Source organism: Phyllobates terribilis, unplaced genomic scaffold, assembly GCF_046119375.1.
Source record: "Phyllobates terribilis strain yellow unplaced genomic scaffold, ASM4611937v1 Scaffold_10__3_contigs__length_209671492, whole genome shotgun sequence".
Taxonomy (NCBI): Eukaryota; Metazoa; Chordata; class Amphibia; order Anura; family Dendrobatidae; genus Phyllobates; species Phyllobates terribilis.
Genome location: NW_027362770.1, coordinates 107,993,904 through 108,021,065, shown reverse-complemented (window position 1 = coordinate 108,021,065; position 27,162 = coordinate 107,993,904).

The window sequence follows — 27,162 nt, the reverse complement described above, 5'->3', positions numbered from 1 at the left end:
GTACACACCACACACACATTGTATACACCGTATGCACCACACACACACACACACACACACTGTATACACCGTACGCACCACACACACACTGTATACGCCATACGCACCACACACACTGTATACGCCATACACACCACACACACACACACACACACACACACACACACACACACTGTATACGCCGTGCACACCACACACACACTGTATACACCATACGCACCACACACACTGTATACGCCATACGCACTACACATAGACACATTGTATACACCGTACACACCACACACACACACACTCTGTATACGCCATACGCACCACACACACACTGTATACGCCGCACGCAACACACACACACTGTATACGCCATACGCACCACACACAAAGACACACTGTATACACCGTACGCACCACACACACACACTGTATACGCCATACGCACCACACACAAAGACACACTGTATACGGCGTACGCACCACACACAAAGACACACTGTATACGGCGTACGCACCACACACACACTGTATACGGCGTACGCACCACACACAAAGACACACTGTATACACCGTACGCACCACACACACACTGAATACGCCGTGCACACCACACACACACACTGTATACACCGTACGCACCACACACACACATTGTATACGCCGTACACAACACACGCACACACTGTATACGTCTTACTCACCACACACACACTGTATACGCCATACGCACCACACACACACACTGTATACGCCGTACGCACCACATACACACACTGAATACACCATACGCACCACACACACACTGTATACACCGTACGCACCACACACACACTGTATACGCCGTACGCACCACACACACACTGTATACGCCTTACACACCACACACACACTGTATACGCCATACGCACGACCACACATACACTGTATACACCGTACGCACCACACACACACTGTATACGCCATACGCACCACACACAAAGACACAATGTATACACCGTACACACCACACACACACACTGTATACACCGTATGCACCACACACAAAGACACACTGTATACACCGTACACACCACACACAAAGACACACTGTATACGGCGTAAGCACCACACACAAAGACACACTGTATACGGCGTACGCACCACACACACACTGCATACGGCGTACGCACCACACACAAATACACACTGTATACGGCGTACGTACCACACACAAAGACACACTGTATACGACGAACGAACCACACACAAAGACACACTGTATACACCGTACGCACCACACACACACTGTATACACCGTACGCACCACACACACACTGTATACACCGTACACACCACCACACACACTGTATACACCTTACGCACCACACACACACTGTATACGCCATACGCACCACACACACTGTATACGCCATACGCACTACACACACTGTATACGCCATACGCACCCCCCCCACACACACTGTATACGCCATACACACCAAACACACACACAAACTGTATACGCCGTGCACACCACACACACACACTGTATCCACCGCACGCACCACACACACACACTGTATACGCCATACGCACCACACACACTGTATACGCCATACACACCACACACACACACACTGTATACACCATACGCACCACACACACACACTGTATACACCATACGCACCACACACACACTGGATACACCGTACGCACCACACACACACTGTATACTCCATACGCACCACACACACTGTATACGCCATACACAACACACACACACACACACTGTATACTCCGTGCACACCACACACACACTGTATACACCGTACGCACCACACACACTGTATACGCCATACGCACAACACACAGACACATTGTATACACCGTACACACCATACACACACACACTGTATACGCCATACGCACCACACACAAAGACACACTGTATACACTGTACGCACCACACACAAAGACACACTGTATACGGCGTACGCACCACACACAAAGACACACTGTATACGGTGTACGCACCAAACACACACTGTATACGGCGTACGCACCACACACAAAGACACACTGTATACGGCGTACGCACCACACACAAAGACACACTGTATACACCGTACGCACCACACACACACTGTATACGCCATGCACACCACACACACACACACTGTATACACCGTACGCACCACACACACACATTGTATACGCATTACACACCACACGCACACACTGTATACGTCTTACTCACCACACACTGTATACGCCATACGCACCACACACATACTGTTTACGCCGTACGCACCACACACACACACTGAATACACCATACGCACCACACACACACACTGTATACGCCGTACGCACCACACACACACTGTATACGCCGTACGCACCACACACACACTGTATACGCTTTACACACCACACACACACTGTATACGCCATACGCACCACACACACTGTATACGCCATACGCACTACACACACTGTATATGCCATACGCACCCCCCCACACACACTGTATACGCCATACACACCAAACACACACACACACTGTATACGCCGTGCACACCACACACACACACTGTATCCACCGCACGCACCACACACTCACACTGTATACGCCATACGCACCACACACACTGTATACGCCATACACGCCACACACACACACTGGATACACCGTACGCACCACACACACACTGTATACTCCATACGCACCACACACACTGTATACGCCATACACACCACACACACACACACACACTGTATACGCCTTACACACCACCACACACACTGTATACGCCGTACGCACCACACACACACACTGTATACACCATACGCACAACACACACACTGTATACGCCGTACGCACCACACACACACACACACACACTGTATACGCCGTACGCACCACACACACACACACTGTATACACCATACGCACAACACACACACACTGTATACGCCGTATGCACCACACACACACACTGTATACACCGTACGCACCACACACACACTGTATACGCCGTACGCACCACACACACACGCTGTATACACCATACGTACCACACACACACACTGTATACGCCGTACGCACCACACACACACGCTGTATACACCATACGCACCACACACACACTGTATACACCGTACGCACAACACACACACTGTATACGGCGTACGCACCACACACAAAGCAACACTGTATACGGCGTACACACCACACACAAAGACACACTGTATACCCCGTATGGACCACACACACACTGTATACACCATACGCACAACACACACACTGTATATGCCGTATGCACCACACACACAAACTGTATACACCGTACGCACCACACACACACACACACACTGTATACATCGTGCACACCACACACACACACTGTATACGCCATACGCACCACACACACACAAACACACACTGTATACGCCGTACGCAACACACACACTGTATACACCGTACGCACCACACACACACACACACACACACACTGTATACGCCATACTCACCACACACACACTTTATATGCCGTACGCAACACACACACACTGTATACGCCATACGCACCACACACAAACAAACACACACTGTATACGCTGTACGCACCACACATACACACACACACACTGTATAGGCCATACGCTCAACACACACACACACTGTATACGCCGTGCACACCACACACACACACTGTATACGTTGTGTGCAACACACACACACTGTATAGGCCATACGCACAACACACACACACTGTATACGCCGTGCACACCACACACACACACTGTATATGCCGTGCACACCACACACACACACTGTATCCACCGTACGCACCACACACACTGTATACGCCATATGCACCACACACAGACACACTGTATACACCGTACACACCACACACACTGTATACACCGTACACACCACACACACACTGTATACGCCATACGCACCACACACATACTGTATACGCCGTATGCAACACACACACACTGTATACGCCATACGCACCACACACAGACACACTGTATACACCGTACGCACCACACACAAAGACACACTGTATACACCGTACGCACCACACACACACTGTATGCGCCATACGCACCACACACAAAGACATACTGTATACACCGTACACACCACACACAAAGACACACTGTATACACCGTACACACCACACACAAAGACACACTGTATACACCGTACACACCACACACACACTGTATACGCCATACGCACTACACACACTGAATACGCCATACACACCACACACACACACTGTATACGCCGTGCACACCACACACACACACTGTATACACCGTACACACCACACACAAAGACACACTGTATACACCGTACACACCACACACAAAGACACACTGTATACGGCGTACGCACCACACACACTGTATACGCCATACACACCACACACACACTGTATACACCGTACACACCACACACAAAGACACACTGTATACGGCGTACGCACCACACACACTGTATACGCCATACACACCACACACACACTGTATACACCGTACGCACCACACACACACTGTATACACCGTACACACCACACACACACTGTATACGCCATACGCACCACACACACTGTATACGCCATACACACCACACACACACACTGTATATGCCGTGCACACCACACACACACACTGTATACACTGTACGCACCACACATACTGTATACGCCGTACACACCACACACACACTGTATACTCCATACGAACCACACACAAAGACACACTGTATACACCGTACACACCACACACAAAGACACACTGTATACACCGTACGCACCACACACACTGTATACACCGTAGGCACCACACACACTGTATACGCCGTACGCACCACACACACACACACTGTATACGCCGTACGCACCACACACACACACACTGTATACACCGTACACACCACACACACACACTGTATACGCCATATGCACCACACACACACTGTATACGCCGTACGCAACACACACACTGTATACGCCGTGCACACCACACACACACTGTATACGCCGTACACACCACACACACACTGTATCCACCGCACGTACCACACACACACTGTATACGCCATACGCACCACACACACTATATACGCCATACACACCACACACACACACTGTATACACCGTACGCACCACACACACATTGTATACACCGTACGCACCACACACACACTGTATACGCCATACGAACCACACACACTGTATACGCCATACACACCACACACACTGTATACACCGTACGCACCACACACACTGTATACGCCATACGCACAACACATAGACACATTGTATACACCGTACACACCACACACACACACACTCTGTATACGCCATACGCACCACACACACACTGTATACGCCGCACGCAACACACACACACTGTATACGCCATACGCACCACACACAAAGACACACTGTATACGGCGTACGCACCACACACAAAGACACACTGTATACGGCGTACGCACCACACACACACTGTATACGGCGTATGCACCACACACAAAGACACACTGTATACGGCGTACGCACCACACACAAAGACACACTGTATACACCGTACGCACCACACACACACTGTATACGCCGTGCACACCACACACACACTGTATACACCGTACGCACCACACACACACACTGTATACACCGTACGCACCACACACACACACTGTATACGTCTTACTCACCACACACACACTGTATACGCCGTACGCACCACACACACTGTATACGCCGTACGCACCACACACACACACTGAATACACCATACGCACCACACACACACAATGTATACACCGTACGCACCACACACACACTGTATATGCCGTACGCACCACACACAAACTGTATACGCCGTACGCACCACACACACACTGTATACGCCTTACACACCACACACACTGTATACGCCATACGCACCACCACACACACACTGTATACACCGTATGCACCACACACACTGTATACGCCATATGCACCACACGCAAAGACACACTGTATACACCGTACACACCACACACAAAGACACACTGTATATGGCGTACGCACCACACACAAAGACACACTGTATACACCGTACACATCACACACACACACTGTATACACCGTATGCACCACACACAAAGACACACTGTATACACCGTACACACCACACACAAAGACACACTGTATACGGCGTACGCACCACACACAAAGACACACTGTATACGGCGTCCGCACCACACACACACTGCATACGGCGTACGCACCACACACAAAGACACACTGTATACGGCGTACGTACCACACACAAAGACACACCGTACGCACCACACACACACTGTATACACCGTACGCACCACACACACACTGTATACACCGTACGCACCACACACACACTGTATACACCGTACACACCACACACACACACTGTATACACCGTACGGACACCACACACAAAGACACACTGTATACGGCATACGCACCACACACAAAGACACACTGTATACACCGTACGCACCACACACAAAGACACACTGTATACGGCGTACACACCACACACAAAGACACACTGTATACGGCGTACGCACCACACGCAAAGACACACTGTATACGGCGTACGCACCACACACAAAGACACACTGTATACGGCGTACACACCACACACAAAGACACATTGTATACGGCGTACGCACCACACACAAAGACACACTGTATACGGCGAACGCACCACACACAAAGACACACTGTATACGGCGTACGCACCACACACAAAGACACACTGTATACACCATACGCACCACCACACACACTGTATACACCGTACGCACCACACACGCACTGTATACGCCATACGCACCACACACACTGTATACGCCATACGCACTACACACACTGTATACGCCATACGCACCCCCCCACACACACTGTATACGACATACACACCACACACACACACACTGTATACGCCGTGCACACCACACACACATACTGTATCCACCGCACGCACCACACACACACACTGTATACGCCATACGCACCACACACACTGTATACGCCATACACACCACACACTGTATACACCGTACGCACCACACACACACTGTATACACCATACGCACCACACACACAGAAGGGGGCTGGAGGCAGGGCAACCTAGCAGGAAGCCCCACATGACCGGCATGGGCCAGGAGGGTGCAATTTGAATCCCAATAATCGGGATTGGGTAGAGGTCAGGAAGGGCGGGCATTGGGACGGGGGTGGAGCTGGGGGAAGAGAGGTATAAGAGGGAAAAAAGTGCGGGAAACGGACATTCCAGAGGAGAAGAGCATAGGAAAAAGTACCCACCCACCCTCTTTTTTCCGTTGGTATTTTTGTAGGTTATGGGTAAAAGGATGGTTTGCTTTTTATCAGGGACGAATTAAAGGGGCATTTGATGTGGCATAAAGAAGAGTATTTAAAGTTGTGTAAGAAGGTTTGTTGCAGTGGCTTGGCGGGGGGTGGGGTTCTTGGAGTTGGCACAGAAGTGTTGGTGGAAAATTATTTGAATTTTATAGGCCGTGGTTTGATTAACCGGGGTGATCTGGCATATGGTTTTTTGGGGCTCTGGACGGGGTTTTACCCTGGGAGCTTTGGTGCCCTCGAGCTGGAGATGGACGGCTGAGGGTAACACGGTGGTTCGACTTCGGTTTTTAGTTTTGCCAGATCAATCTTTAACTCCAAGAACCCTCCCTTCTTATTTATTTCATAATAATAAATATATGTTAATGTTGTTTGTTAATAAAATGGCCGCTGTGGCCAAATTTATCCAAAGAAATTACAGATGCAGTGTTTTTATTTGTAAGTTACGTAAGTGTGGTAAGATGGGGGTGGAGGCATATGAACGGTGGAACCCGGGTTGGCTGTATACGGTCATGTATACGCCATACACACCACACACACACACACACACACACTGTATACGCCGTGCACACCACACACACACACTGTATACACCGTACGCACAACACACACTGTATACGCCATACGCACAACACACAGACACATTGTATACACGGTACACACCACACACACACACACACACTCTGTATACGCCATACGCACAACACACACACTGTATACGCCATACGCACCACACACAAAGACACACTGTATACACCGTACGCACCACACACAAAGACACACTGTATACGGCGTACGCACCACACACAAAGACACACTGTATACGGCGTACGCACCACACACAAAGACACACTGTATACGGCGTACGCACCACACACAAAGACACACTCTGTATACGGAGTACGCACCACACACAAAGACACACTCTGTATACGGCGTACGCACCACACACAAAGACACACTGTATACACCGTACGCACCACACACACACTGTATACGCCGTGCACACCACACACACACACTGTTTACGCCATACGCACCACACACAAAGACACACTGTATACACCGTACGCACCACACACAAAGACACACTGTATACGGCGTACGCACCACACACAAAGACACACTGTATACGGCGTACGCACCACACACAAAGACACACTGTATACGGCGTACGCACCACACACAAAGACACACTCTGTATACGGAGTACGCACCACACACAAAGACACACTCTGTATACGGCGTACGCACCACACACAAAGACACACTGTATACACCGTACGCACCACACACACACTGTATACGCCGTGCACACCACACACACTGTATACACCGTACGCACCACACACACACATTGTATACGCCGTACACACCAAACGCACACACTGTATACGTCTTACTCACCACACACACACTGTATACGCCATACGCACCACACACACACTGTATACGCCGTACGCACCACATACACACACTGAATACACCATACGCACCACACACAAACACTGTATACGCCGTACGCACCACACACACACTGTATACGCCATACGCACCACCACACACACACTGTATACACCATACGCACCACCACACACACACTGTATACACCGTACGCACCACACACACTGTATACGCCGTACGCACCACACACACACACACACTGTATACACCATACGCACAACACACACACTGTATACGCCATACGCACCACCACACACACACTGTATACGCCATACGCACCACCACACACACACTGTATACACCGTACGCACCACACACACTGTATACGCCGTACGCACCACATACACACACTGAATACACCATACGCACCACACACACACACTGTATACACCGTACGCACCACACACACACTGTATACGCCGTACGCACCACCACACACACACTGTATACGCCATACGCACCACCACACACACACTGTATACGCCATACGCACCACCACACACACACTGTATACACCGTACGCACCACACTCACTGTATACGCCGTACGCACCACATACACACACTGAATACACCATACGCACCACACACACACACTGTATACACCGTACGAACCACACACACACTGTATACGCCGTACGCACCACCACACACACACTGTATACGCCATACGCACCACCACACACACACTGTATACGCCATACGCACCACCACACACACACTGTATACACCGTACGCACCACACACACTGTATACACCGTACGCACCACACACACTGTATACGCCGTACGCACCACACACACACACACTGTATACGCCGTACACACCACACACACACACACACTGTATACACCATACGCACAACACACACACACTGTATACGCCGTATGCACCACAACACACACACACTGTATACACCGTACGAACCACACACACACTGTATACGCCGTACGCACCACACACACACTGTATACGCCATACGCACCACCACACACACACTGTATACACCGTACGCACCACACACACTGTATACGCCGTACGCACCACATACACACACTGAATACACCATATGCACCACACACACACACTGTATACGCCGTACGCACCACACACACACTGTATACGCCATACGCACCACCACACACACACTGTATACGCCATACGCACCACCACACACACACTGTATACACCGTACGCACCACACTCACTGTATACGCCGTACGCACCACATACACACACTGTATACACCGTACGAACCACACACACACTGTATACGCCGTACGCACCACACACACACTGTATACGCCATACGCACCACCACACACACACTGTATACGCCATACGCACCACCACACACACTGTATACGCCCCACCACACACACACTGTATACACCGTACGCACCACACACACTGTATACGCCGTACGCACCACACACACACGCTGTATACACCATACGCACCACACACACACTGTATACGCCGTACGCACAACACACACACTGTATACGGCGTACGCACCACACACAAAGAAACACTGTATACGGCGTACACACCACACACAAAGACACACTGTATACACCGTACGCACCACACACACACTGTATACACCGTACGCACCACACACACACTGTATACACCGTACGCACCACACACACACTGTATACACCATACGCACAACACACACACTGTATATGCCGTATGCACCACACACACACACTATATACACCATACACACACACACACACACACACACACTGTATACACCGTGCACACCACACACACACACTGTATACGCCATACGCACCACACACACACAAACACACACTGTATACGCCGTACGCAACACACACACACTGTATACACCGTACGCACCACACACACACACACACACACACTGTATACGCCATCCGCACCACACACACACTGTATATGCCGTACGCAACACACACACACTGTACACGCCATACGCACCACACAAACACACACTGTATCGGCCATACGCACAACACACACACACACTGTATACGCCGTGCACACCACACACACACACTGTATACGTGGTACGCAACACACACACACTGTATAGGCCATATGCACAACACACACACACACTGTATACGCCGTATACACCACACACACACACACTGTATACACCGTGCACACCACACACACACACTGTATCCACCGTACGCACCACACACACTGTATACGCCATACGCACCACACACAGACACACTGTATACACCGTACACACCACACACACTGTATACGCCATACGCACCACACACATACTGTATACGCCGTATGCAACACACACACTGTATACGCCATACGCACCACACACAGACACACTGTATACACCGTACGCACCACACACAAAGACACACTGTATACACCGTACGCACCACACACACACTGTATACGCCATACGCACCACACACAAAGACACACTGTATACACCGTACACACCACACACAAAGACACACTGTATACACCGTACACACCACACACAAAGACACACTGTATACACCGTACACACCACACACACACTGTATACGCCATACGCACTACACACACTGTATACGCCATACACACCACACACACACACTGTATACGCCGTGCACACCACACACTGTATACACCGTACACACCACACACTGTATACACCGTACACACCACACACAAAGACACACTGTATACGGCGTACGTACCACACACAAAGACACACTGTATACGGCGTACGCACCACACACACTGTATACGCCATACACACCACACATGTAGCACCCTGAGGATTCGGCTGCTACAGGGGTATTGCACCTCAACCCAGAGGTGTGATATTCCACTCCCGGGTAAGGATGGAGTGTGGAACTGAGCTCGGTAGGCTGCATGCACTACACACATCCCATTTCCGGGGAACAGGCCGACGGTACTCCCACTCGGAAATGTGCAGGTACGACCGAGTCTGTTCCTGGCTGGAGTGGGAGGGGGGGTGGTACATCCCATGTAGTGTAGGGGCAGATAGGGGGAGCAGCCTGGGTAAAGATAGGAGCTCATTGGGTGCTGGTCACCTGAGCTCACACATAGAGGGTGTATATAAGGTGGGCACCAACTAAGATCAGGGTCAGATGCAGAGGATCAGATGCAGAGAGTCAGTCAGCTGCAGAGAATAAGTCAGGAGCAGAGGAGAGAAGAAAGACCAAGACCCAGAGTGAGAGAGGAGAAAAGAGAGAGACCCAGAGCACAGAAGAGAAGGACTCTGAGATCCCAACTAAAAGCACCGGGTGAAGAGTCGGCATCAGGGTACCGGAACCCAAGCTGGTGGGGGTAAAAACATTCCCCAGCCAGAGACCGGAGACCGTGGGCAGCGTCTGCCACGGTCACCCATCACATCCACCCCGAAGGCACACCACATGAAGGGTCAGGGAACCCAGGGCCAAGGGTGTCCCAACAGAAGGCCCGAGGGAGCTGGACCTAGGTGGATTACTGGTGGGGACGGCCAGAGAACGGGACAGAAAGAGAGCTCAGGGCCACGCTCCGGACTTGTTTGGGGGTTGGCTGGATCCAGGACCTGGTGGACGCAGCACGGCTCGGGTGGTCACTAGCAGCTGGAGTGACCAGTACAACATCTGCAGTAAGTAAACACCCTTAACTGCACAACCCGACTCTGTCTTCACTGCCGTCTGCACTACACCACCACAACCCCCATCCTCTGCGCCTGTCCCCTCTGAGGCTATACCCCTCCCGTTGGGGGTTATCCCACCAAGCTGCGCATCCACCATCAGCCTCAGCGGAACCTGCTGCAGCGGCGGCCCCAGTGACCGCATCACAACGGGTGGCGTAGTCGACACAAAAGAACTCTTAATAACATCAGTAGGACTGCCACACAACACTGAGCTTGACGCCCTGGGCACGGGGCCGGGTCACAGCCGCTCGGAGACTACAACCCCCCATCTGATCCGGTGCCGGGTATTCCCCTCAAAAAGGAATATGTCCCAGGGGGCGCGTCAACTTTGGCGTAGTCGGCAGGATTACGTGCCCGCAACACCCGGGTACTGCGTGCCTGAAGAAAAGTGCAAGTTTACCTCAGAAAGAAGTCTCCCGCCGGTTCCGGAGGGTCCACGCCATCGGACTCCATCACCAGTCGTTTCCCGCCGATTGTCCGCCATTTCCAGCTTGTTCCCGCCATCTGCAGAGTTTCCCGCCACTGGGCGACGCTTCCCGCCAAAACCGCAGATTTCCCGCCTTGGAAGAGCAGCGGACGCCATTATGGGCGTGCCAAAGGAGGGCAAGAGGCCACCTCCCATCGTGGGCCAGGACAGAAAATGGCGCCAAAAGTGGAAACCGCCCCCACCAACAGAGACTGTGATGCTGGAGGTGTCTGTCAGCGTGAAAGAACTACCCCTGGAGCTGACAGTCACCGAGTTGCCCCGGGACCGCCCTCGAAGTGGGAGGAGACGAAAGAAGAGAGCGAAGATGGGTGCCGCCTGGAGCAGTCTGGAGCGAGCGCACCCGGAGACAAGAAGTCTGGAGAAGAGTAGCAGAGAAGCTCACCCGGAGATGTCCAGAGAGCAGAGCAGCACCGGCCCGTTGGTCAGGAGCCTGCTGGACACCACGACCCCACTAGGCCTAGTGGAGGTCCTTGCACAGCTCCCCCGAGACCGGGAGTGTGCACAGACTGCCCTGGAGGGCCTCGCACGGAGGATGGCCCGGGTACAGCGAGAGACATTGGCGGAGTGGAGCCGAGAGATGGCCCAGCGAACCAAGACCCGGAGCACGCCAGCCAAGATGAGGAAACAGACCGCCTCTGAGGATGGCGCGGGAGGACCCAAGGTCGGAGACGGCGCCGAGAAGGGAGCCGAACGCATGGAGGCAGGTAAAGGGGACGTCTATACCCCAAGCCGTGACACCGCTTACCTGCCCCAGCTCCCCGTCGCAGAGCCCGAAAGTCCCCCTGCTGTGCCCGAAAACGCCATGTCACCGACGCAGACTAGGCCCCAACCGGAAGCCGCCGCCGCGACCCCTGTGACGTCACACGCCTCGACCCCGAGCGTGACCAAGCAGGAAGTACCACCAGCCTGGTCGCAGGGCCTAGAATTCCCGGGCGCCGCAATACCAACAGCGCCCCCTACCTCCGCGGAGCCTCCGGCCTGGTCGCAAGGCCAGGTAGCCCAGGGCGCCGCCGTCCTAACGGTGCCCTTCACCTTCCAGGTGCCCCAGGCCTGGCCGCAGGGCCTGGGCAATCCGGGCGCCACCACCACCACCCCCGCGCCCGTAAAACCAAGGGTGCCACACCTGGGGGAGGACTTGTTCAGCCAGCTCACATGGCCGGACGGGTCTGAAGTAACAACCAGCTGTAAGCAAAGAGCAGGAGGAAGACGCCGTTGAGTGCGGCAGAGAAGTGATGTAAATAGTTACCCGACCGGGTACCAAAGAAACTGTTGATACTTATATATAGTCCCCGTTGGGACCAGCTGAGTGAACTGTTTACCCGTTAACCCCTTAATCCCACAGGCTGAGGACTGTGAGCAGCCATTCCCTTCCCTCTACCTGGCCGAGGACTGAGAGCGGCCAACTTCCCCTGTATATAGTTGCGCGTCCTAAAGCGCCCCCTACCGGTTTTATAGAAAACCAGTTTTTCTAAGAGACTGTCGCACTTTTCCCGGACACACGTTGCATAGTGTCCGGAGGAGGAACCTGAAACAAGAGACGACGAGAATGTTTATATGAAAAGTTTTATATATATAATGTTTTATAGGTTTTATTATGTTTATATGAAAATTTTGTATGTTTTGGTGTTTTTGTCCTTACAGCCCGAGGACGTGCTGTGATTTACCAGGGGGGAATGTAGCACCCTGAGGATTCGGCTGCTACAGGGGTATTGCACCTCAACCCAGAGGTCTGATATTCCACTCCCGGGTAAGGATGGAGTGTGGAACTGAGCTCGGTAGGCTGCATGCACTACACACATCCCATTTCCGGGGAACAGGCCGACGGTACTCCCACTCGGAAATGTGCAGGTACGACCGAGTCTGTTCCTGGCTGGAGTGGGAGGGGGGGTGGTACATCCCATGTAGTGTAGGGGCAGATAGGGGGAGCAGCCTGGGTAAAGATAGGAGCTCATTGGGTGCTGGTCACCTGAGCTCACACATAGAGGGTGTATATAAGGTGGGCACCAACTAAGATCAGGGTCAGATGCAGAGGATCAGATGCAGAGAGTCAGTCAGCTGCAGAGAATAAGTCAGGAGCAGAGGAGAGAAGAAAGACCAAGACCCAGAGTGAGAGAGGAGAAAAGAGAGAGACCCAGAGCACAGAAGAGAAGGACTCTGAGATCCCAACTAAAAGCACCGGGTGAAGAGTCGGCATCAGGGTACCGGAACCCAAGCTGGTGGGGGTAAAAACATTCCCCAGCCAGAGACCGGAGACCGTGGGCAGCGTCTGCCACGGTCACCCATCACATCCACCCCGAAGGCACACCACATGAAGGGTCAGGGAACCCAGGGCCAAGGGTGTCCCAACAGAAGGCCCGAGGGAGCTGGACCTAGGTGGATTACTGGTGGGGACGGCCAGAGAACGGGACAGAAAGAGAGCTCAGGGCCACGCTCCGGACTTGTTTGGGGGTTGGCTGGATCCAGGACCTGGTGGACGCAGCACGGCTCGGGTGGTCACTAGCAGCTGGAGTGACCAGTGCAACATCTGCAGTAAGTAAACACCCTTAACTGCACAACCCGACTCTGTCTTCACTGCCGTCTGCACTACACCACCACAACCCCCATCCTCTGCGCCTGTCCCCTCTGAGGCTATACCCCTCCCGTTGGGGGTTATCCCACCAAGCTGCGCATCCACCATCAGCCTCAGCGGAACCTGCTGCAGCGGCGGCCCCAGTGACCGCATCACAACGGGTGGCGTAGTCGACACAAAAGAACTCTTAATAACATCTGTAGGACTGCCACACAACACTGAGCTTGACGCCCTGGGCACGGGGCCGGGTCACAGCCGCTCGGAGACTACAACCCCCCATCTGATCCGGTGCCGGGTATTCCCCTCAAAAAGGAATATGTCCCAGGGGGCGCGTCACACACACACACACACACACACACACACACACCGTATACACCGTACGCACCACACACACACCGTATACACCGTACGCACCACACACACACTGTATACACCGTACACACCACACACACACTGTATACACCATACGCACCACACACACTGTATACGCCATACACACCACACACACACACACACACACACACACACACACACACACACACACTGTATACGCCGTGCACACCACACACACACATTGTATACACCGTACGCACCACACACACTGTATACGCCATACGCACCACACACACACACACACACTGTATACGCCATACGCACCACACACACACTGTATACACCGTACGCAACACACACACTGTATACGCTATACGCACCACACACAAAGACACACTGTATATGTGGCACCCCAGGGGTCTGGTTTCCACAGTAATGTAATGTTATGTCTGAGAGCAGGTGGGAGGTCCTTTGGTCAGGGATCCTGTGCATGCCACACCTCCTGCCCAGTCTTGGGAGGGGAAGAACTTCCCCTATGTAAACCCGGGGCTGAGGCAGGGTTAGGTGTAGAGAAGAAGCAGAGACCAGAAACAGTCATAGGAAGAAACAGCAGAAGCTCAGTGGGAGCAATACTACACGAGTCAGGGGCTGGCAGCTGCAGAGCTCGCCCTGACTGAGAAGCTTTCTTACCGGACCCGGCGTCCGAGGCTGTGGGGACTAACTCTTACCCAGCAGCAGAAGCCGACCGGCAGGGGATTTCAGGTCCTCAGGCCCAGAAACCCGAAGGCAAGGTCACACGCGTGGGACCAGCACCGCCATCGTGGAGCGGAAGCCATTAGAAGGCCCCGAGTCACCGGCCATACGGGTGAGCACCACACGGCACACTCAGGGACGTGGGCTACTTATATCCGCTTCTAGCAAGGTAGCCAGAAGAGTACAGTCAGTTTGGGAGGCCTACAACTCCGCCTGGCCAGGGGAGATCCCATCTGCTCAAGGACTGACCAGGCCCCGCTCGCTAGCAAGTACTCCGGGAGGGTCTATCGTTGTTACCAGTAAAGACCCTGAATTACACCGCACCGTCTCTGAGTGGTTCCTGCTACTCCCATCTTCCACGTCGGCTGCCCTGAGGCCATACCCCTCCCGTTGGGGGTTATACTATCACGCTGCACAATTCTACATCGGCCTCAGCGGTCTGCCCTGCAGCGGCAGCTCCATAGCTGCAAATCAACGGGTGGCGTAGTCGACACTCAAATAACACCTATCAAGACTGCCACACATTGAGTTTGACTCCCTGGGCACGGACCGGGTCCCCGCCACTCGGAGACTACAACCCTCATCTGATCCGGTTCCGGGTAAGCCCCCGAGCGCGAGACGCTGCGCGACACAGCAGGCCCAGGGGCGCGTCAACTTTGGCGTAGTCGGCAGGATTTCGTGCCCGCAACCACCGGGTACTGCGTGCCTGAAAAAGAGACTTTCAAACTCACCTGTGGTGAAGATTCCCGCCATCCGGCGCCATTTTCAGCCTTCTTCCCGCCATCTGTGAAGATTCCCGCCATCCGGCGCCATCTTCAGCCTTCTTCCCGCCATCCGTGGAGTTTTCCCGCCGTTGGACGCCATCTTGAGGACGCCGCGCGGGAAGAAGAGGGGCGTGGACTCCGAAAAGCCCGCGAGAACTGAAGCCCCGCCTCACGTCCGGACGTTGCGTAAGGTCCTGGAAGGAGCCCAGCAGACGCCGACGTCACCGGAGCGCAACGGAAGGTCCTCAACCCTGACGATCCACTGCGGAGCCGCGGCCTACGGAAGAGGATCATCGCAAGGTAGGCCACGGTCCACTAGGGGGGAGAAGGATGTCGGATACGGAGGAGAGCTTCACCGCTTCAACCCCCGCCAGCGCCACCGCTGTCGCGGTCATGCCTTTCACCATGCCCTATATCCCGGGGGCAGCCTGGCTACCCCAGTACTCAGGGGAGTCACATACCCTGCAGGACTTTAGAGAAAGGCTGGATAGCCTCTTCCAGGTGTACCCCCTCACAGAAGAGCAAAAAGTGAGCATCCTGGTGGCCCAATTAACCGGAGCAGCCCGAAGGGAGGTAAAGTCCTGGCCATCTGGGGGGAGGACTGTCGCAGGGATACTAACCCGGCTGAGGGACACCTTTGATACCCGCACCTCAGCCGAGATCAAGCTTAGATTCTACGGGTGCAAACAGCGGGCCCATGAGAGTATAAGGGACTATGCCCTGAACCTACAAGAGGCCCTGAGAGCCGTTAAGCAGACCGACCCTGACGGCGTGGGAGACGAGGACAGGCTGTTGACTGAACAATTTATAGAGGGTTTATATTGCAATGCCCACCGAACCCAGTTGCGGGCAATGGCCCTACAGGACCCTCATCTGGGATTTGCACAGTTCAAGGACAGAGCCATCCGGGTGCTCCGAGAACCGGCACCGGATGGCGTTGTGACCCACAGGCGCCCAGCTATCACTTACCACCAGGAGGCGGCGCCCTTGTCGGCAGGGCCTGTAGGGGCTGATGCGCAGGCTTTGAACAATGACCCGGCTCCAGACCTGCACCATCAGGTCCAAGAGCTAGCTAAAAGCGTTGCTGCGTTAACCCAAACTGTGCAGTCTTTACAGGCTTCCACTCCAGGGAAGATCCAGCTGGCATCCGGACCGGAGAACATCCCGTGGCGTCGACCAAGGAGGACCCCACCGGCCAGAGGAAGACCCAGTGACCGGTACAACGAAGACGGACGACCCATCTGCCGCTGCTGCAATCAACCCGGACATATGGCAAGGTACTGTCCTTTAAACTGGCACAACCTGGGGGTAGAGGGCCAACCCCCAGGAAAAAGACCAACAGGCCCATCGAACTGGCGCGACAAATATGTTGGAGGGCGTCCAGTCTTGCCTGTGGTACTGGATGGCATCCCTATGAGTGCCCTACTGGACACCGGGTCACAGGTCACCACCATCCCGTACGTGCTCTTCAAGCAGTACTGGAATGACTCGGATATAACCCGCTACCCTGACGACGACTTGAGTATCATCGCCAGCAATGGTCAGCCCGTGCCACAGATCGGATTTAAAGAGGCGACCATTAAAATTGGTAGAGTCGAACTGGCAGCAGCAGTACCGGAGAGTACAGGAGAGCGTGGAGCGAAGTCTCTGTCAGGCTAGGGAAAGACAAGAGAAAACTTACAACCAGTATGCTCCCGCTGTTCCCCTGATACCCGGAGAGCAGGTCTTGAAGAGAAAAAGACGGCTCCACAAGTTGGACGACCAGTGGGAGAAGGACCCGTACACCGTACTGCCCTCAAGCCACGACAACCCAAAGGTCTGTACCATCAGTAAAGACGGAGGGGAAACCACAACCATTGTATCCCGGGATCACCTGAAGAAGTGTCCCGAACAGCTACGGAACCCTGAAGAGGAACAAGAAGACCCTCGACCCGTAGAGGAAAGGGAAGACATGGTTAGTACTGTGCTCGGAGACTTCCCTCGGTCTTGGACTCAAGTCAATGGCGCAGTTGTGGTACCCGTACTCACCTTCCTCCAACCCGCATCCCAAGCACCTACGGAGCGACAGGTAGAGCTGGAAGAGCAGCCGGTCCAGGAGGCAGAAGACTCCACACAAGCAGAACAGGAGGATCAACCCTCTGCTTATAGTGAGCCTGCCGTACCCCTAGTGAGCCAAAAGCCGGTAGACAGCTGCCCAGTTTACCCTTGACAGCTCCTACACCCTGTAGTTCAGGGCTAGACAGTCAGCTCCGTAGGTCCACTAGGGCCAATAGAGGCCAGTTACCCGCACGTTGGAGGATTTGAAATGTATAAGTTGTTTTATTTGTGGTTACCTGTTTTTCTTATTGCTTGTGTATAATTATGTGTTTCTAGTTGTTTATAGGAGTCTTTGGTGGATTTACCGGGAATCCTGTGTACATAGTTGGAGCGTAACCCAGGACGGACTAAAGACTGTTAAGGACTCGGGGCAGAACAGACCCCTACCTGGTTACTAGTGTTGAGCCACCCCCGTAGTGTTCGAGTTCGGTTCGGTTCGTCGAACACCCGTGTGTTCGCCGAACTGTTCGTCGAACTGTTCGTCGAACACCTTCGAACACCGTTAAAACCAATGGCAGGCAAACAAAAACACATAGAAACACATAGAAAACACCTTCAAAGGTGTCCAAAAGCTGACAAACTGCTCAGAAGACACAACTAACACATGGAAAAGTGACAAGTACATATAGTCATGCGAAAAGAAAAGAGGTGGAGGAGTAAAAGGAGGGGGAGACACAGATATAGGCATGTCATGCCCTTCTAAAATCCAAAAAGTGAGAAGCCGAGACGGCCAGTCCGCTCCTGCCCGTGCCACCTCCGTGTCGCCGGGTTTGTGCCAGAGCCGCGGTGAACCCTGACGGCCAGCCCCCCTCTCCCAATACTGGTGCCTGTCCGCTGGTGGGTCGAGAGAGCCCCCCTGTGGTGGAGGCAGCTCTAAGCTTTTTAATTTAAATTGTCCCTCTAATTTGAATGAATACACTTTAAATCCATTTACAAGGATCTATTGGAGGGCAAGTCTCATGCCAGCAGCCGCGTAATTCCAGCTCCAGTAGCGTCCACTAAAGCTGCTGCAGTTAAAAAGCTTTTATAAGGATCGAGCTCGGCTGTCCACCGCAAGGCATCCTAGTGCCAGTCCCAGCCCCTATGCCTTGGGGTGCCTCCTGATGCTCTTCACTAAGTATCCCGTGGTCCCGAAGCATTTCCTTTGAAAAAATTAAGTGTCCAAACTACAGGTGGTGTAGCTTGCTTAACAGCCGGGATAATCCGCTGACTAGCAGACACTGCTACTAGGCACAAAGTATTTCCTGGGCTAGATGCAGTTAAAAATTTGTAAGTAGATACTCTCGTTGGATGCTGAGAAAGCATTCCATAGAGTCTCCTGGCACGCCATATATGACCCTTTTATAGCCAAAATCACGGCCCTGTATCACAATACGTCACCTAGGCTGAAGATAAATGGAACTGTAGCACCGAGGGCTCGGTTGCTACAGACGTATTGCACCTCACCCAGAGGTGTGATATCTCACTCTCAGATAAGGATGGAGTGTGGATCAGGACCCGACACCTGCATGCATTACACCACATTGCCGTGGGGCAGGGCGACCAATATGCCCCTGAGATGGGCACGACAGTCCCTGTCCCTGGCTGGAGTGGGGGGAGGGAACACTGAGGAAGGGGAACCCTGCAGTGCAGGAGCAGGGAGGAAGCAGTTCCTGGGTGCATTGAGAAGGGAGTATAAAAGGTGGGCACCATCTTAGTTCAGTGCAGAGAAGTCTGAGCAGAAGTGGCAGGGAGCAGGGGCTCTGCATGAGCTCTGCTCCGGAGGCGGGCCTAGTAGCAGAGGCCCAGGCCTGCAAGAGGGAGAAGGAAGGAAGAGGAGCGGAGAAGGCTCCAGGAACGAGGAATGAAGGGATCCCAGGGGTGCGGACGGGCGAGTCGCCACCGCACGCCCGAATCCACCTGCGTGGAGGGGTCAGGCCAAAGGGGGAGACCGGTCCCCGAACTAGTGGAGGCAGGAAACGACCCTCAGCTAGAAACCGGAGGCTCTGACATTTTATGTGGCGCAGCCCCTTGCTCCACCCGCTAGGAAGGCACCACATAGGGTCAGGGAAACTGGCGCCAAGTTTACCAAGAGGAGGCCCGAGGCAGCCGGACAGAAGTGTTGGTAAGAAAGGCCAGACAAAGGACACACAAAGGGGGTCCTGTGAAGCGCTACAAAGTTATCTGGGAGTTGTCTGAGCCCCTCACCTGGTGAGCACAGTACGACGTGGGCAGCCGTTACCTGCAGACGTGGTCTGGATAATAAGAACTGTGAGTAAAGGCCCTGAACTGCATCACTGACTCCGTGTCATTACTGCTGCTGCCCTGCACCATCACCCCCATCCTCCGCATACACTGCCCTGAGGCTATACTCCTCCCGTGGGGAGTTATGCTACGCTCTGCTGCACCCACAACACCAGCCTTAGCGGTCTGCCCTGTAGCGGCGGTTCACTCTGACCGCAATCCACGGGTGGCGGAGTCGGACATTTAAACATCAAAACCACATAAATAGTTCCGCCACTGGTTTGACCGCCCTGAGCCACGGAACCGGATCGCCGCCACGAAGACTACAACCACCAGCATCCACCAAAAAGGGTCCGGCTCCGGGTGTCCCAAGGCCCAGGGGGTGCGTCAGAACATTTTCATCACCTTTCACAATCACCAATGGGACAAGGCAGGGATGTCCTCTGTCCCCTCTCTTATACATCCTAGTGACGGAGCACCTGCTCTCATCAATTCGCCATAACCCCAATATTAGGTGGATTGAGGTGGGAGGCACCGAGTACAAGTGCTCTCTATTTGCTGATGATGTCCTAGTATATATCACTCAATCACATATATCCATCCATGCTGTTATGGCTGAAATAGATCACTTTGTTACATGGTAAAATTTTAAAATCAATGCAGCGAAGTCTGAGGCCCTCGATGTCTCCCTCCCTAAATCCATATAGGATTCCATCCAGTCCAACTTTCCCTTTGCCTGGCCCTCACAGGGTATCAAATACTTAGGAATTCCTATTCATAGAGACCTCTCCCATCTATGTTATCTTAATTTTGGGCCCTTTATTGAACAATTCCATACAGACCACGGTTGGCAAGTTAGAACTGTAAGATTCACTACGTGAACCACTGGTGTTTTGTGGAAAAGCACATGTACACCGCGTTCCAGATTATTATGCAAAAAGTGTTTAGGAGTGATAAGGGAAGAATTTGTTTGTTTGTCAGTTAAACTCATTGATGGTGATGTGTGTCAGGGCTCTTTATATCACTGTAAGCAATTGCAGACACCTGTGCTAATTAGTTTGGCAGGTGTGTCCAATGAAAGGCAAGACTACTTAAGAAGGCTCTCTCACATTATTAAGCAGCCTACATTTTCTGCCAAAATGGGAAAGAAAAAGGATGTGTCGGCTGCTGAGAAGCAACAAATTGTGGAGTGTTTAGGTCAAGGCATGACTACAATCAACATTGTGCGATGATCAGGATGAAGTGTCTTGGCAATCAAGAAGTATGTAGCTGATTCACAGTACACACGTGTGCGTGCTGATAAGGGCAAATTGAGGACTCTTTCCTACAGGCAATTACGTCAGGTTGAAAGAGCAGCGGCAAAAAAGCCTTGTCATAGCAGCAGACAAGTTTTTGAAGCTGCTTGTGCCTCCAACGTCCCCCGAACAACAAGATGCAGGGTCCTTCAGAGGTTTGCAGCTGTGCATACGCCATCCTGTCGACCTCCTCTATCCACTTCACACAAGCAGAAACGGCTCCAGTGGGCCAAACATTACATGAAGACTGATTTCAAAACTGTTTTGTTCACGGATGAGTGCCGTGCAGCGCTCGATGGTCCAGATGAATGGAGTGGAGGATGGCTGGTTGATGGACACCCCACGGAAACACGGCTACAGCGCCAACAAGGAGGAGGTGGAGTAATGTTTTGGTCTGGAATCATGGGGAGAGAGATTGTCGGCCCCTTTAGGATCCCTGAAGGCGCTAAAGATGAACTCCATAATGTATGTGGATTTTCTCAAACAGCACTTCCTGCCATGGTTCAAGAAGAAGAACCGTGTATTTCACAGCAAGATCATTTTTCTGCATGATAATGCACCATCTCATGCTGCACATAAAACATCTGCATCTCTGGCTGATATGGGTGACGCGCCCCTGGGCCTGTGTCGCGCTGCGTTGCGCACGCGGGAGCTTACCCGGAGCCGGATCTGTTTAGGGTTGTAGTCTCGTGGCGGTGACCCGGTCCGTGCCCAGGGAGTCAAACTGGACGGCAGTCTGTTAGCGGTAGAAAATGGTTGATGACTACGCCACCCGTTGAATGCAGCCAGGGGGCTGCTGCTGCAGGGCAGACCGCTGAGGCCGGTGGAAGGATGGTGCAGCGTGATAGTATAACCCCCAACGGGAGGGGTATGGCCTCAGGGCAGCCGACGTGGATGATGGGGGTAGCAGGAACCACTCAGAGACGGTATGGTAGCGTTCAGGGTCTTTACTGGTAACAACGATAGACCCTCCCGGAGTACTTGCTAGCGAACGGGGCCTGGTCAGTCCTTGAGCAGATGGGATCTCCCCTGGCCAGGCGTAGTTGTAGGCCTCCCAAGCTGACTGTACTCTTCTGGCTACCTTGCTAGAAGCTGATGTAAGTAGCCCACGTCCCTGAGTGTACCGTGTGGTGCTCACCCGTATGGCCGGTGACTCGGGGCCTTCTAATGGCTTCCGCTCCACGATGGCGGTGCTGGTCCCACGCGTGTGACCGGGCCTTCGGGCTTCTGGGCCAGGGGACCTGAAATCCCCTGCCTGACGGATTCTGTTGCTGGGTAGAAGTTAGTCCCCACAGCCTTGGACTCCGGGTCCGGTAAAGAATCTTCTTAGTCAGGGCGAGCTCTTTAGCTGCCAGCCCCTGACTCCTTGTGACTCTGCTGCTTCCTATGCTGCTCTTGTCTCTACTCTTCCTGGACTCCTAACCCTGCCTCAGCCCCGGGTTTATACAGGGGAAGTTCTTCCCCTCCCAAGGCTGGGCAGGAGGTGTGGCATGCACAGGATCCCTGACCAAAGGACCTCCCACCTGCTCTCAGACGTAATATCTCTATCACTGTGACAACCAGACCCCTGGGGTGTCACATGGGCATAAAAGGGGACAAACTTATGGTGTGACCCCCATGCTCCCCTGACCTCTACCCCATTCAGAACCTTTGGAGCATCATTAAAAGGAGTGTCTATGATGGCGGGAGGCAGTTCACATCTAAGCAACAGCTCTGGGAGGGTATTCTGTCCTCATGCAAAACAATTGAAGCAGAAACCATCCAAAACCTGACAAATTCAATGGACGAGAGAGTTCAGAAGCTCCTTTCGAACAAGGGGTCCTATGTGAAAATGTAACATCACCTAGAATAAAGTTTTGAGTTGAAAACTGTTTGATTTCAGTTTCTAACAACCTGCTAATGCTTATAATTTCAAAAATGACCATTTTTTTGGTCTTTATTAAAATGAAAAGGTTGATCGAAAAGTTTGGGGGATCTAAGAGTGTGGCAACCCAGTAGTCATGATTACTTCGAATTCTGACAATATGAGGGTCATGCTGCAGGTAGTGCAGCAAGAAGGCACTTATGTGTCTTGCGCATCTCGGAGCCCCAAAATTATTTTCCGGGCTAGATGCAGCTAAAAATTATTTTTAATTTTAAATCTGGTGAAGCTTATTATAGATGGCCTAATAGGATCAGTGCTGCACACTGCTACAAAGCCCAAATTATTTTCCAGTCAAGATACAGATAAACATGATTAGTAATTTGAAAGCTTAAAACGGTTGGTAGGGTGATTTTAACCAATCATCAAGCTTTTACTCTCCCCAGGATGACACAGGGGTAGAAAAGTCGTTTCGGATCCATGATTTGTTCATCTTTATGAACGTGAGTCTGTCTACATTATCAGTGGAGAGCCGCGTGCGCTTATCTGTCAGCACACCACCAGCAGCGCTGAACACACGTTCAGACAGAACGCTGGCTGCGGGGCATGACAAGATCTCCAAGGCGTAAGTGGCTAGCTCCGGCCATTTATCCAGATTGGAAGCCCAAAAAGAGCAAGGGTCCAGTGACACAGTCGTGGCTTCAATGTTTACTTGGAGATACTCCTGTACCATCGTCTCTAGGCGTTGACTATGTGTCAGACTTCTTGTCTCCTGTGGCCTTGCAAAGGATGGGCTAAAAAAGTGGTGAAATGATTCCGCAAAATTGATGTTACCAGCAGATACTGTGGTTCTGTTACGGTTTGAGTGCTGAACACTTGACGGTCCCACGGTTGGCAAGTTGGAACTGTGAGAGTCACTACGTGCACCACTGGTATTTTGTGGAAAAGCACATGTAAGATTCTGCAACAGTCTCTGCTGATACTCCTGCATGCGTGCATCCCTTTCTATGGCAGGAATAATTTCTGCAAATTTACTTTTGTACCGGGGATCTAACAGTGTGGCAACCCAGTAGTCAGGATTATTTCTAATTCTCACAATTCAAGGGTCATGTTGCAGGTAGTGCAGCAAGAAGGCACTCATGTGTGTTGCGCATCCAGGAGCACCAAGTCCCTGTTGTGTTGGTGGCGAGGTAACAATCATGCTTCCTTCCTCTGTCCTCTCCCCCCAACCTCGCACAACAGAAATGTGATCAAGGTCTCCCTCATCTGATGAGTCTTCCATCAGTTCGTCCTCCACTTCTTCCTGGGCTCCTGCACCTTCCTCACTAGTTTGGCTGCTACCATGCGCCCTGGTAAAATCATCTCCCCCACCCTCACATGCCTGCCGCCCTGGTGCTGCCGACCGTCTGGACCTTGCAGATGTTAGCCCTTCCGCATACAACTCCTCCTCCTCTACTTCCTCCACCTCCTCTTGTGCCACCACCTGACTCCGAATTCCGTTTAACATGTGCTCCAGCATGTAAATCACCGGAATAGTCATGCTGATAATGGCATCGTCAGCACTAAACATCTTCGTCGCCATTTCAAAACTGTGCAGAAGGGTGCATAGGTCCCTGATCTGAGACCACTCCTCCAGCGTGATTTGACCCACCTCTGAATCTCGTTGGCCCAGGCTATACGTCAGAACGTATTGCACCAGGGCTTGTCGGTGCTGCCACAGTCGCTGCAACATGTGCAGAGTTGAATTCCACCGGGTAGGCACATCGCATTTTAGCCGGTGAAGTGGCAGGCCCAACGACTTCTGTAGAGATGTAAGTCGCTGAGCTGCGGGATGCGAACGGCGGAAGTGAGCACACAGCGACCGTGCCCTCTGCAGAAGGCCATCTAGTCTGGGATAGTGGGCTAAAAATTGCTGGACAACCAGGTTCAACACGTGAGCCATACAAGGCACGTGTGTGACATTGCCCCGGCGAAGGGCCGCACCCAGGTTTGCAGCATTGTCGCACACGGCCTTCCCTGGTTTCAGGTCCAGTGGAGACAACCATTCATGAAATTGGTTCTCCAGAGCTGACCACAACTCCTCAGCTGTGTGACTCACATTTCCCAGACATTTCAATGTAAAAGCCGCCTGATGACGTTGAGCCCTACTGCCAGCATAGTAAGGAGGTGTGCAGGATCCCTTCTGCGCAGTTAGAAAGCTTGTGGCATGACCAGACAGGC